The 13,497-nt window shown below is 39.4% G+C and overlaps 1 protein-coding gene across 3 annotated transcripts in view; it reads left to right on the plus strand.

Moving 5' to 3' along the window:
- ERC2 (ELKS/RAB6-interacting/CAST family member 2) overlaps positions 1–13,497 on the plus strand; it is a 1,126,181-nt gene that overhangs the window by 717,428 nt on the left and 395,256 nt on the right. The gene's annotated exons all lie outside the window — the stretch shown is intronic.

The following is a 13,497-nucleotide window of genomic DNA, read 5'->3' on the forward strand; positions in this document are numbered from 1 at the left end:
CTGTTAGAAACACCTACAAAATTACTTATCTACAGAAGTCACCTCTGACGTCTCTGGGAATTTTTGCAGATAAATATTTTGGACAGTTTTTCTAACAGTATTGAATTATTTGTAAAACGTATTAAGTAGCGGGCAATATTAGAACTTAATATAGACATTTGCCAGCAACTTTATAAATTCAATGTATGTACTGCAGGTTATTGCTGATTTGTAGGGGTCTCGTGTTCCAAATATTACTTGATTTAATACACGTGTTTGGATTATTATTTATATTTAAATGCAGTAATATGCAAGCTCATCTGTTTTAAAAGAGCATATTTTGGTAAATTTACATAGCAAGTAAAAATTTGAAAAACTTTATTAGATTTCCTTTTATCTCTGCACAAAGTCCGTGCTTTACAGCAGTGAGCGGGTGGGCAATTTATTTATGCATTTAGGTTTGCATTTGTGCATTTTTTGTTCTCTGTATATATGATTTAAATTCTTGCTGTCTTCTCATTGGCTGGAAAAATCAAGCTTGCAATCGGAAAACAAGTTTGAATATCTCTATAATTATTTTTCATAAACTGTGACTTGAATTTAAGAATTAAATACAAAACACTCCATCTCAATATAGTGGTGTGAATGCAGTGGTCCTGTAGATGTAAAACATTGCCTTTAGTAGATATGGCAATGACGACATTGCAGGGTTACAGCCACTAGAGGTGCTACCTCTGTGAGAACCAAGTCAAACTCTCCTCACAGCTAATCTCAAATGTGATTGGAGGAGAGCAGTCCTGGCCGCACATGTTGTTTTCATCCCCAATGCTCCTCTCTGAGGAGCATTGGAATAGACGAGAGAGCCGGCGTGATATCGATGCAGGCTGTTTGAGCAAGTACAGAGACAGGTTCATGGCATTTTTTAATTCAGCTTTGGGGGGGGGGGGGGGCAGAAAAGAACACTATAGTGTTAGGAATACAGGTTTGTATTCCTATCTATATGGCGCTCCTTTAAATGGAAGAAAAATATGTCAAAGAACAGGGATATTCTTTCATGACGTACACTACAATTTTGTTTCACAGAAGCGATATATTGGGGGAAGAACCCTGACAGTAGCATTTCCTTTGAGCTGTAAACTGGGAAAACTGGCTGCGATTAGACTTAGAAACCTTCTTATCTTGGACAGATTAACAACATTTTTAACATATTTTTTTTAACAAGATCTCTCCTCACATTCTGTTTCGTTACCTCCTACTGAACCTTCAAGGTCATAAGGGAACAAAAACAGTAATTAAATGAAAAAAAAAAAAAAAAAGGTTGATCTTGCTGGTTTTCTAGCATAGGACTGTGGGTAGAGTTTTATTATGAGCATAATTATCTAAAAACACTACCTTGTTTGGCTAGGGTTACTCACCAGGGATTTTAATTATTTTGAGCACAGTTATCTTTGCAACATTCTTAAGGCACCTTCAGTTATTAAAAAAAAAAAAAAAAAAAAAGCCATCGGAATAAAGATATTTTACATCTGCTGCTGCAATTATTTACAGTAAAGATTAGCACACTTTGTACTGTAACGTTAGAATGGACAAGCCTGATGCATAAAATAGCTGTGTTTATAAAGCCCCCTTTTAAAATGACTGTTTTAAGTGACAGCACCATCATGCATTCAAAGTTTATGGGAGAGGTTAACTGCAAAGCCTCTCCAGAAAAGCATTTATCTCGAATACCATCCTTCACGGCTCCTTTTCCGTCTTTCACCTAAAATTGTTCTCTCGCTTTTATAAGCAATCCCTCCTACAAACTGAATGACAAACCATTGAGATTTATTTATCTTTGATTAATTATATATAGCACTATTTCTCCCTTGCTATACATATTTGTTCTTGAATTGATTCCGTGTGACATGTTTAGGCTGGAACTTTGTAAAATACACCATAGTGCCGGGGCGTAAATTCCCATCCTTTCCAGCGAGAATCTTTTCTTCGTATTTGGAATTTATCATAAAACAGATTTTTTTTTTTTTACGTTAATGCAAAGTGATATGATATTCTGAGAAGAGATCTTTCTTCTCTAATATCATCTTCAGCAAAAGTGTTGTTGAAAACTATATCCTTTTAACAAACACATAAAATATATGTTTTTTTTTTGTTTTTTTTGGTTGGTGTGAGAAAATAATAGAGAAGGTAGTAAATTCAAGAGCATGCACACACTTAAAAATACAACTTAAATAAAAATTAGCTTGAGTGTATCTAATAAACACATCTTGCATCTTGTCCTAAAGAAACTCTATAGGGTCAGGAACACAAACATATATTCCTGACCCTATAGTGTTAAAACCACCAACTCGAACCCCCCCTCCCCTCCCCGGGTCCCTTATGCCCTCTAAATATAGTAAAATCTAACCTTTATTCCAGTCTGCCTATAGGAAAACATTAGATTGTCTGAGATTGTCAATTCTGATTATCTCAGCCAAGGAGGCAGAGCCAAACGCCACCCTGGCCAATCAGCATCTCCTCACTGAGATACATTGAATCAATGCATCTCTATGAGGAAAGTTCAGTGTCTCCATGCAGAGACACTGAAAATCAGTGTTGCACAGAGTGAAGCACTGTCCCAGGAAGCACCTCTAGTAGCCATCTGAGGAGTGGCCAGTGGAGGTATCCCTAGGCTGTAGTGTAAACACATTTTCTCTGAACCATGCAGAATACAGCGAATCATATTGTTTCCAACTTTGACAAAAAGTTTTATACAAAAAAATTTACAATATTTTTTTTTCACAAAGTAGTAGTAAAGGACAATGACATTATACACAAACAAATGTAAATGGTATTAATATAATAAAGAAAAGTAACCAGTTGATGCCCCCAATGGAAACTGTTAAAAAGAGGTATAGCACAGTGACTGTGTATCCCTACATTATACAAATATGTATCTGTGAGGTGTGAAGAATAAAATGTAATAATACAATTCTACATCTCATTATCCTGCAACTGGATTCCTCCATTTTAGTTTTATTGTTATTATTCTTGTTATAAGCTCTCTTCCTTGCATGGATTATGATGTAATTTGCTAATCCTTAAATAAACAATATAGTGTTAGGAATACAAAACTGTATTCCTAACAATATAGTGTCACACTTACCCCACCCCTCCCCACTTCCCATAGCCCCCGGCCCCAGCTATGTAAAGTTACATTTTCATGCTTTAAAGATTTGTGCCCATACTAATCAGGTGATCACCAAATACATGTAAAAATTCACATCCTGCTGGTACAGGTAGGAAAGTGGAAACATATGAAGAACCTGCTCATGGTTAGTTGTGAGATGCTTGGTAATGTAACTATTTGCTCTGTTAATGAGCCTACCCATGACAAAATGACAGTGAATATCAATTATGGAGAAATAGGCATTTTTCATTAACATTTTAAACTACTAGGAGCTGTGAAGCAGTGATAGCCATTTCAATTTGTTGTGTTCCCATGTCTGTCAACATCAGGCAACAGTGCTACCAGAAAAGCTTCACCAAGATGTTGGTTAAACAGGCTAAGATTGTGAGAGACCATTTCTATTTTAAATGGACACTCCAGACCTATAAAGTACTTTAGCTTGCTGAAACACATTATATGTGAATAGTGTGTCCAATTTTTAATTTTTTTGCAGATTTCAATATATAAATATACACTTTTATAAATTAAGCTGGTTACACCAGCTTCCATGCAGACAACTGTCCTGGTTACTTCCTGGTTTGGTTAGCTCAGTGGAGCTAAACTCAAGAGGCAGCAATTGCCCAGAGCAGCACCTTGCAAAGACTTCTCATTGAGCTGTATTGGGACGACTGTGATTGGACAGCCACAGAAGGTCTGGGCGGAGTTAGAAGGGGATGACTTGCAAAGGCTGTAGATAAGAGAAATGCAGGGTTTACAAGCTGTTTTAGATATACTTTCAGTGGGAAAATGCATAATTAAATACATGCATAGTTTCATTTGTGGTGTATCTACTAAACAGTGATCTATATTTTTTTATTTGGGAAGTGGAGTGTCCCTTTAAAAGGGAACTATCAACTATCACGTATTACGAGATTGCACAATCTAATAGATAATTAAAAGCTAGTTGTAATGTGTGCTGTTGTTTTCTAGCTTACATTGTATGTTAGGCTGCCATATAATGCATGTCATTGTGACTTCCATGATGCCAAGCTTGCAGACAATGAGTGCTCCCGCAGTACCTTGGAAGGAATGCCTGAGAACAAACCCACTTGTACAGCACAATGGAAGAAACTGTTATGCATCATCTTAGACGATCCTGCAGATATAAATGTTCTAGACCAGGGGTATGCAACCTCCGGCACTCCAGATGTTGTGGACTACATGCCCCATAATGCACTTACACCAATAATGCTGGCAAAGCATCATGGGAGGTGTAGTCCAAAACATCTGGAGTGCCGAAGGTGGTCTCTGCCTGTTCTAGACTGTATTCTATATCTCTGCTTCATTCTTCGTCTGAGAAAATGCTTCAGTCAGTTTTGATGGTGAGAAGGACGTGAAATGTCTTATAGAATAGCAACTGATCTGTTTTAATATTTCAGGTAACTGCAAAACGTTATTTTTTTCCTCTGATATAAGATACACATAACTCTCTATGTACTAAGCTAATTGTTTCACTTCTTTTTTCAGAGAAAATGTGTTGTAGACAAGCTGATAGCCAATTTACTTAGCCACTTTGGCAGCTGAACTAAAGATATGATTAATTTCATGATTTGTTCTAGAATTAAAGCCAAGGCTTCATGTTAGATGCAGCAAATTGAACCAGCTTAGGGAAAAGCCATTCTGCAGTCCTATAATTAAGAAGAAGGGTTTTTAAATTGCCTGTGTAACATTGTTGCAATGTCTGTGTTGCAATGGAATATGTATATAATGATATTATAATTTAAATGTTTTAGTGGTTACGTCTGCTAGGAGATACTTATTAAAATTATTCCTTTCAAAAACTATTTTCTCTGTTTGTTGAAAGGAAATGAGCAAAGTTCCAAAAAGGGAGTCTCTTACAGAATTTGCTTGTATCAAAGCACAGAGTCCTTAAGGGGGCAGGAAAGTAGCAAAAATAATATCACATTATGGAGACCATATCAGAATGTTGCTAATCTAACAAATTTATTACATTCGCTTTCTGAAATATAAGTCATTTACTGTAACATCTCCTTAGCACTAACAAAACCAGGTTATTCTTTTTTTTTTTTTTTTTTTTTACCATTATTCTTTATTTTTGTATCAAGCCACAAGGGTAAGAATACAGCACAAAATTGTGTTATCACAGTAGACATTATATGCTGAACTAATAATGGCTTGAAAATCTTTGGGTAATGAAAAAAGTAGCGATAACAGATATGAACGGGATATATCTCCCCGGGACATGCAGTGGATCATCCCGACTACGGGAGTTGGCTAGTGGGAGACATGCGCTAATGATAAGCAAGTTAAAAGGTATTTTCACTAAAATGCATATCTCTGGAAATTGCAAATTTTAAGCCAAAATAACTGGAAATACCGGCGACTTGGCCATTTTTCCCATTTCTGATATTTTGGACAAAAAGTTGCAATTTCCTGGTGAATTTCCAAGTCTTTTTTATAAATAAACCTGTAGGTGTTTTAAATCAGGTATGATGGCTCCAAACTCCTACATTTCTACACCCAGTGTTCCTTACAAATGACGACAAAAATAGGGCAGTCAAACTTAAATCAGTACAGTTGTGCATACCTGGTAAGCCACTACAGCCAGATGTTATAGTGGAAGACTGTCCCCTGTCCTTGTCTCTCTCCCCTCTGTGGCTCATAACCACTGATCTCTTTAACGTGTGAGTGCACACACCCGTTTTGCATACAGTGCTGCATGGCTCGGTGATTCTTGGTCGCCCACCCGTGAAATGTAGGCAAAGTGACGTATATTCTCTTCAAACAATTATAGGTTTACATTTGAACAAGCATTCAGTGCACATATACTTTTGTGAGGTAAATAAGAAAAACATATTTCTGCACATACTAACTACTAAAACTTTGAGCATTGATCATAACTGTAGCAATCTGCAATAATTGTTGGAGCTCTTATATCTCCACATTTCCTTAGATATAGAGGTGGTCACTATACTTTCTTCTCTGCATGTACAAACTTGTTAGGGCTTGTACACAAAAAATTTAGGTCCTCACTACCCCTCATTGGCACAGAGAGAGCCGGAGCGTGGTTCTGTGCATGCGTAGTTTGAGGCTTGGGTGAATGCTGTATACATTGCCACTCAGAAAACTGTGAACAGAGCTTTCAATGAGGTGATATTAGACACAGTTTACGATTGTTACCCCCGTGTGACGAAACCGAACCTCATCACGTGCTCCTGGAGGAGCCTGCTTGCCAGCCTCCTGGCCCAGGGTTATGGGCCATGCAAAATACACTGAAAAAAGGCTTGGTTTGTGCAATTTGGCTTATATTGTTTGGGAACTGAACAGTCGCACGAACCTTAGACCACCCGGGTGCTTGGTAAGTGCAATTGATACTTTGTAGCAATTTCCACCACAGTGTACCGGGCGTTATGGTGGTCCACGGTCCAGCCTTGCTCATGGATGGCTGAGCATGATAGGCCCGAGGGTGAGGATTAGGATGACTCTGGCCTGTTGTGGGAGGCGTTTGCGGAATCGAATTTTGGAAGTTCTGGAGGAGCTCGATTTTGGGACATATATGAATACAGAGAGGCCATACATGAGCTGTCTACCGTTAATGAGGTGAGACAGGACATGACTTTTCTGGTTACACGGGAGTGTGAGCTTGAGCAGGATTATGCACATCTGTTTTACCGGATAATGACGCAGTAGATGGAGCTAATGGAAATTGCAACTTTGGGAGACTGGGCTGCTGTAACCCCTGTCCCACTACCCACTCTAGAAACAGGAGACCTCATAGACTGGTCCTGGGAAGGTTTCCAGTTGGCTGGTGGAGGTGGGACCGAGATCGTTACACCAGCCTTACTGGGAGAGTAGATTGTAGGGCCCTCGTCCCATCAACAGTGAGCAGCACTGGGAGATGAGATGGTTGGTCCCACTACCCAGCACCAGGCAGCGTTACTGAGAGTCGTGACAGGTGGTACGACTCCCCAGCAGCAGTATGGTTCAAAGTGAGAGGAGACCAACAGTTCCTCCCCCCAGCAGCAGTGCCTGGTATCAGGAGACAGGATGAGTAGAGCGGTGGGTACAGATGGCACCGAGGTCTCTGCACCAACCTAACAGGGATGCTGGGCAGCCTTCCCAGATCCCCAACCGCAGCAGGAGTTTCAAGGGGTAGAGACAGTCCGTCTCTCTTCCTAGTAGCGAAGGATCGACCCAGCGGAAGAGCTGGCATTAGGGCAGAGCACCGGTGGTCTCTGCCCACAAGTCTGTGAAGCTTTTGGCACGGAAGGGGTGGATGGGACCATGGTCTCCACCCCATGGTCAGTCAGCCTGGATCCCCAACCCCCTAGTATGGGAACCCAAATAAGGTTTTTGCACCTTCAGCAGAGCCAGTGCCTGGGATATGGTACCCTGCGTTTCCCTCCTCAATGGTGCTATGTATCCTGGAGAGGGGAGAGTTGTGCCCTTCCCCTCCAGCAACAACAGCAGACCTCCAAAGGGAATTATAACTGTTGAATTGCTCGGCAAGACCCCAGAGTTATACTTTGGAGCAGGTGGCAGGAGGCCCTCTGGATCATGGCCCTTTTTTAGAAAAGACACCAGACTAACACAGACCCAGACCGATTGGAGGTCTGGGGTCTGGTTAGTTTCTCCAGTGAGGGGAATATATGTGACAAACCGAACCTCGTCACGGGCTCCTGGAGGAGCCTGCTAGCTAGCCTCCTGCCCCAGGAGTATGGACCATGCAAAAAACATTGAAAAAAGGCTTGGTTTGTGCAATTTAATTTATATTGTTCAGAAACTGAACAGTCGCACAAGACCACCCGGGTGCTTGTTAAGCGCAATTGATACTTTTTAGCAATTTCCACCGCAGTGTTCTAAGTGTTCATCTGGGTGGCGGCATTTGATCGACCAAGAGGTGGCAGCCATCTTGTTCCTGCGAACGTAGGCAGCGGTGTTTAGGCATACATCTAATGGAAGTAAAATCGGACACAGAAACTCCTGAACACAGCTGGACTTAGAAAGGCACTGTTCGGTGGAAACGTTTCCACGAACAAAGAGAACAGGCTACATATTGTACACAAGTAATCCGTTTAAGTAATTCTTCATGATAAATGGACCTGCTGTCAGGGTTTGGTTCCAGTTCTTATTCAGTACCTACATTTATTTGTCCTGATCTCCTTGTTTGAGGATGACAAAATATGTCTCATTAGCAAGCAGTATCTCACTTGCTTGTATTCATGCCCTGCCTGTGCTTCCTGACCTGTATGTTTTACACCTTCCATTTTCACCTGTGCCCATCTTAAATCGTAGCATTTTTTATCTTGATCTTTATCAAATATTTTAGTTTAGTGCATTTTGGGACAGGGAAGCGTAGGAAGGAAAGAATGAATTTGTCAGCTGGGGATGCCATAGATGCGAATTTGGCCAAGTTATTGACAATACGTCATGTCCTTTAAATTTTTAATTTGTTTAAACTAAGGATAAAAATAAAATAAAAAATAAAATAAAGGGGCCTAATAAAGACACTTTCTTTCCAGGAGTCTGTTGTACACAATCAATATATTTTGCCATCCTGGTGCTCAGAGACAGTTTACAAGTAAAAAAAATGAAGACTAAACCAGCAAATTCCTGTTCGCGAGAAATGTTTTCAATTTAGGCTCGGTTCTGCTGCTTGCCATTAACTCAATGAGTGCATTAGATTTTCCTAGGAGTACGAGAGAAATCTTAGCCTGGTGTTTATGTAACAGATTAAGCAGCCAAAATGAAAGAAAAGCTCATAATAGCACAAAGGATTACTTTTTCTAAATATTAATGCAGAGATATTTTCAGAAATGTATTGCTATAAGATATGGCTGAAAATTTATTTTTATTAGCCCATTTATTAAACAATAGTAAGAGATTACCTTCACAAATTCTCTTTCTTAGCAAAATGAAGACATAAAGGACGGGTATGTTGAGAATGAATACACATGTTCTGAGCAGAGACATTTAAAAGGATAGGTCAGGAAAAATTATAGTAATGTTGTGTTAAACCAGAACTAAAAGGAAAATTATTTTGAATATTAAACCCTACGTGCTTTATTAGTTGGTTGTAAGTGTAGATTTAGTGTTCTGTTTGATTATATTAACTCTATCAGCTGATTTGCAGCTATCTAGGTGATAATGTAATGTTTAGGTTCCAGCTCCTATTCCCAAGCCCCCTCTGTACTAATTACTTTAATATAGAACATTCATAAACCACAACCCTGGGCTTGAAAGATACATGATGTAACACACAGAGAATCCCTACTTATTTGGTGGGGGTGGGTTCCATGCTGGCTAATGCCCCCTCAAGGTTGCCCAAGCTCAGAGTGCTTATGAAATTATGTTTTATGGCTTGCATTCAAATTTGCACGTTGTCAGTACTTCTAGCAGGTCTCTCAACTTCCCTAAATTAGGTGGAACAGCCCAGATTTAAGAGGCCTTTGGGATTTTATTTTCTGGTATGCTGCATACAGGGAAACTGGGGAGCTGTTCCTGGCCAGCACAGCGATAGTATATAATTTGTGCTGAGGGCCCTCGGTCCTGACTAGGTCCACCTGCTCAGGAGGCTGTCAGTCAGCTTAGTGTGGAATCATGCCAGTCCGACCCGTACGTTTCCAGATCAGCCTGTCTGCTTGGCCCGGGGCATTGCCAAGGCCTACCCACCCCATCCCGATCACTCCTGTCCGGATTGCATACTACCCATAGTAAAGTGGTGTGCTGTAACGATTTGCTTATTTCTACTGGGATTTTTTTCTTTTTGTCCTCAAAATTGAGGCACTGGTGAACAAAGCCAGAATGATCGGAATATTGGCCCAAAATTGGGACTACACAGCTGAGACTGATACAATTTGTAAATAATCCTCCATTGGAAGTAAGGCCAAGAATTCTAATGCTTTGCTCAGCATAGTAAAATTAGACGATATCAGGCATATCAGCAGAAATAGGCATAACTATTCTATTTTGGCGGGGTAGGTTGACCTGCCAATAATTCGGTTGAATCCACCCCTTTGGGCAGAGCCACTGACCCACTTGTATCATCGCCCCGCCCCTTTTAACCCATGAAACAGTGCTCCCTGCAGAGTCTGCACCCAGTGGACCGGTCTGGCTGATAGAAAGCCTAAAGCTGACCTTCCAATCCTTCAGGAAGACACACCCCTTTCTAGACAGGGCCACACATTTGGGCGGTACCAGTGACACAATCCCATCATTGGCCCGCCTCCCTGCTTACTGGTGTCCTGAATCACAGGATGCCAAACTTGAGATGTAAGGGAATGTGAAGCATTATTCCAGTAAAGGAAATCCATATAATTGGAGTCTCGTTATCGTAATACATTGGTGAGTGTGTCTCTCCTAGTTGAAGCATTGTTAACTCTTTTTATGCTAAAATGGAAAATGACTGCCAAGCTTCCTATTAAGAGGACTCCCGGAAACTCTTTGTTAAGATTATACAAATAAATTCTTTTTTAGGCCACCATCTGCAATATGTCCTGTTTATTTGTGGCCTATCCATTATATCAATGTATATAATTACAGATTGAATCTTTACATTAAAATAACAGTCGTAATAAGTGATCATGGACGTGCAATGAGCAAGAAATTCTAATGTTTATTTAAAAGTAATCCTCGTCCTTTAATTTCAGAGTAGCCTAGACAGGCTGTTTTCTTTTGCTTCTCAGAAGTATTACCCTCAAATATTTACATTTATTTCGATTGAAGTGTTTTATCACTGTCATATAGCATTTTTTGGAATGCTGGCTATTAAATATGGGGGCATTTTAAGATTTCCAATAAAAGCATTTTGCTCCAGATGTTTATTTTTGAATGTCATGCTCTCTTCTAATTGACATACTGATCCTTTCATCAAATATGGTGCCTTTTACATTATAGTTTATGTATAATTGTTTATTGTGCTATATGGGCTTTGCACATGTATCACACTCGAACGTTATGGCCTCACTTAGTTGACTGGGAAATTAATTAATCTTATTGGATATTTATAGCATCATACGATATATATATATATATATATATATATATATATATATATATATATATATATAGTCTTTAATGTACACTGGGTACTAGATTATGATATGTATAGGATTTACTACACACCAGTTTTTTTTTGTTTTGACGTTAATATTATACATTCTGGATAGTAGGTCCTCATTTGTGTTTATTTCAAATGTACTGTGCAGTAGGTACTGATCTATATGTCTATATAAAGCACTGGGTACCACATCCTGGAATTTCTATATGTTCAGAAGATGCTGAGTAGTAGATCCCGATATCATGCCCACAACTGTCTGAATTTTAGTGGGACTGTCCTGTTTGTAGGCTTGTGTTCCGCTGTCCTGATTTTGATCTCTGGTGTCCCACATTCAGTAGTTCTAGGGAACAGCCCTTAGCCAGCACCATGTGAACTCACCATTAGACAAGCTTGTACTGGTGGACACTAGAATCACGCAGAGAGCACTTCAGCATCATTTTTTCTGAACACAAGTGGTGTCACTGGAATGCCCCTGTAGGCTCGCCCAATCCTGGTCCTACGTTCATATTTCCAAATGTTGGGATGTACGCAATATGTCAATTTACATTATACTAGATCCTCCTATTTGTATGGGTTCAGTACATGCCAAGTACTAGGTTCTGATATGTATAGTTGTAATAAGCACCAGGTACTATTAATATTATTGGCATCTATAAAGTAACATATTACAAAGCGTAATACAGTGTGGATAACAGTGAGTAATTGGCTCACAAATAATATTAACAGATAGGAAGAAGTGACGAGGGACCCCTCTCTCAAACCATCTTAAATCTAAGAACAAGCTTGCAATGTAGGAACTACATATTTTGTATACACAGTACTAGATCCTACTATTTGTGTAAATGTATTACACGTGTGGGTTATATAGGATTGTTTATAATAATCACTGTATATGGATTCCTAATATGCATGTACTGATTACGAGATCCTGATATGTGTATATGTAATATTCATACTGCGTACTAGATCCTTTTATGTGTATGTGCATAATGCATATAGAATACCTGGATTATATTTGTATTTACAATTTAAAAAAAATATGGTTTCAGGTCATCTTGGGTGAATTCAGTTGAATTAGCATCCCTTTGTTACATATTTTCATAGATATAATATTTACATAGAATGTAAAGTATAATCAGATGTAAGATTACAAAACATATTCCCTTTTCATCTTGACAGAAAACAAAACAAATACGTTTTTCAGACAAATTGTTATTTGTGCAGGTAGTGATTAGTGTAATTGTTACAGAACACGCACATTACAGCTCTTACTCACGAGATAAACTTCCTAGGAGATTAATTTAGACACCCTGTTTGTTTGTATGAAAAGATTACAGAAAACTGTACCCACTGAGTATTTTGGGCAGTTTACTTTAACCAGCTCAGTTATTCCCATCTAAATCATGCAAAATGAGGAGTTATTCCCCTAAATATGGAATGGTGGAGATAAGATCATTTTAAAATGTGAAAATTGCTGATAGACTGGAATTCCAGTAAAATTAAAATATAGCCTTAGACTAAGTAGTTTGTCTTATCTAGAGATTTTTTTTTGTAAAATTTGGCAAACGACAGAGCTTCAAACTGCTTTTATCACTGGTGTCTTGCCATTTCCAATTACTTGCCACTTGTTCTATGGGAACAGTCAACTTTTTATGCATGATTTTTTACATGCCTATGGCATCTTATTGTGCATGTTCAAGGCCTATGAAGGATCCTGCTATCTATACTTCCCCATGAGAGGGGCCGCTTCACCATTGACACAACTCTGGTGAGGTCCATAATGGTCAGACTTACCCAGAAAAGAGTCTGGTCACCCACTGAAGGGGCCTGTGTATCCGGCCCCAGTCTATAGGACCTTGCAGAGAGTGCTACTGGAGTGCTCTTTACTGGATCTTAGTGTCCATTCACAGTGCAAGCACATCTATTGATGCACTCAGGCTGTGCTTCCAAGGACAGTTCCCTGGTGTCCCTGAATGTGGAAGATCAGGGAACTAAATCGTGACTGTCTCACTGAAATAATGGACTGTTGGGGGCACTGAGGCTCTTATAGATCCCCTGTTCTGTACTCTTCCACCTGCTTGCTACATCTGTCGGGAGCATGTAGTGGTGCCAAGGGCAGAGAACATCATTTATGTAGTCCCTCTCTTTTTTTCCACCAGTATGCAAGAATACATGCCAGCTTGAGGAGTCTTCCAAATAAAAGTAAAACCCCACAAGGGATAATTTCGTATTGACATGTAGAGCAATATTGCAATGTGTGACCTAGCTCTTACTATGTTTGTACATAAAAATA

The sequence above is a fragment of the Pelobates fuscus genome, chromosome 7 (assembly GCF_036172605.1).
Source record: "Pelobates fuscus isolate aPelFus1 chromosome 7, aPelFus1.pri, whole genome shotgun sequence".
NCBI classification, from domain to species: Eukaryota; Metazoa; Chordata; class Amphibia; order Anura; family Pelobatidae; genus Pelobates; species Pelobates fuscus.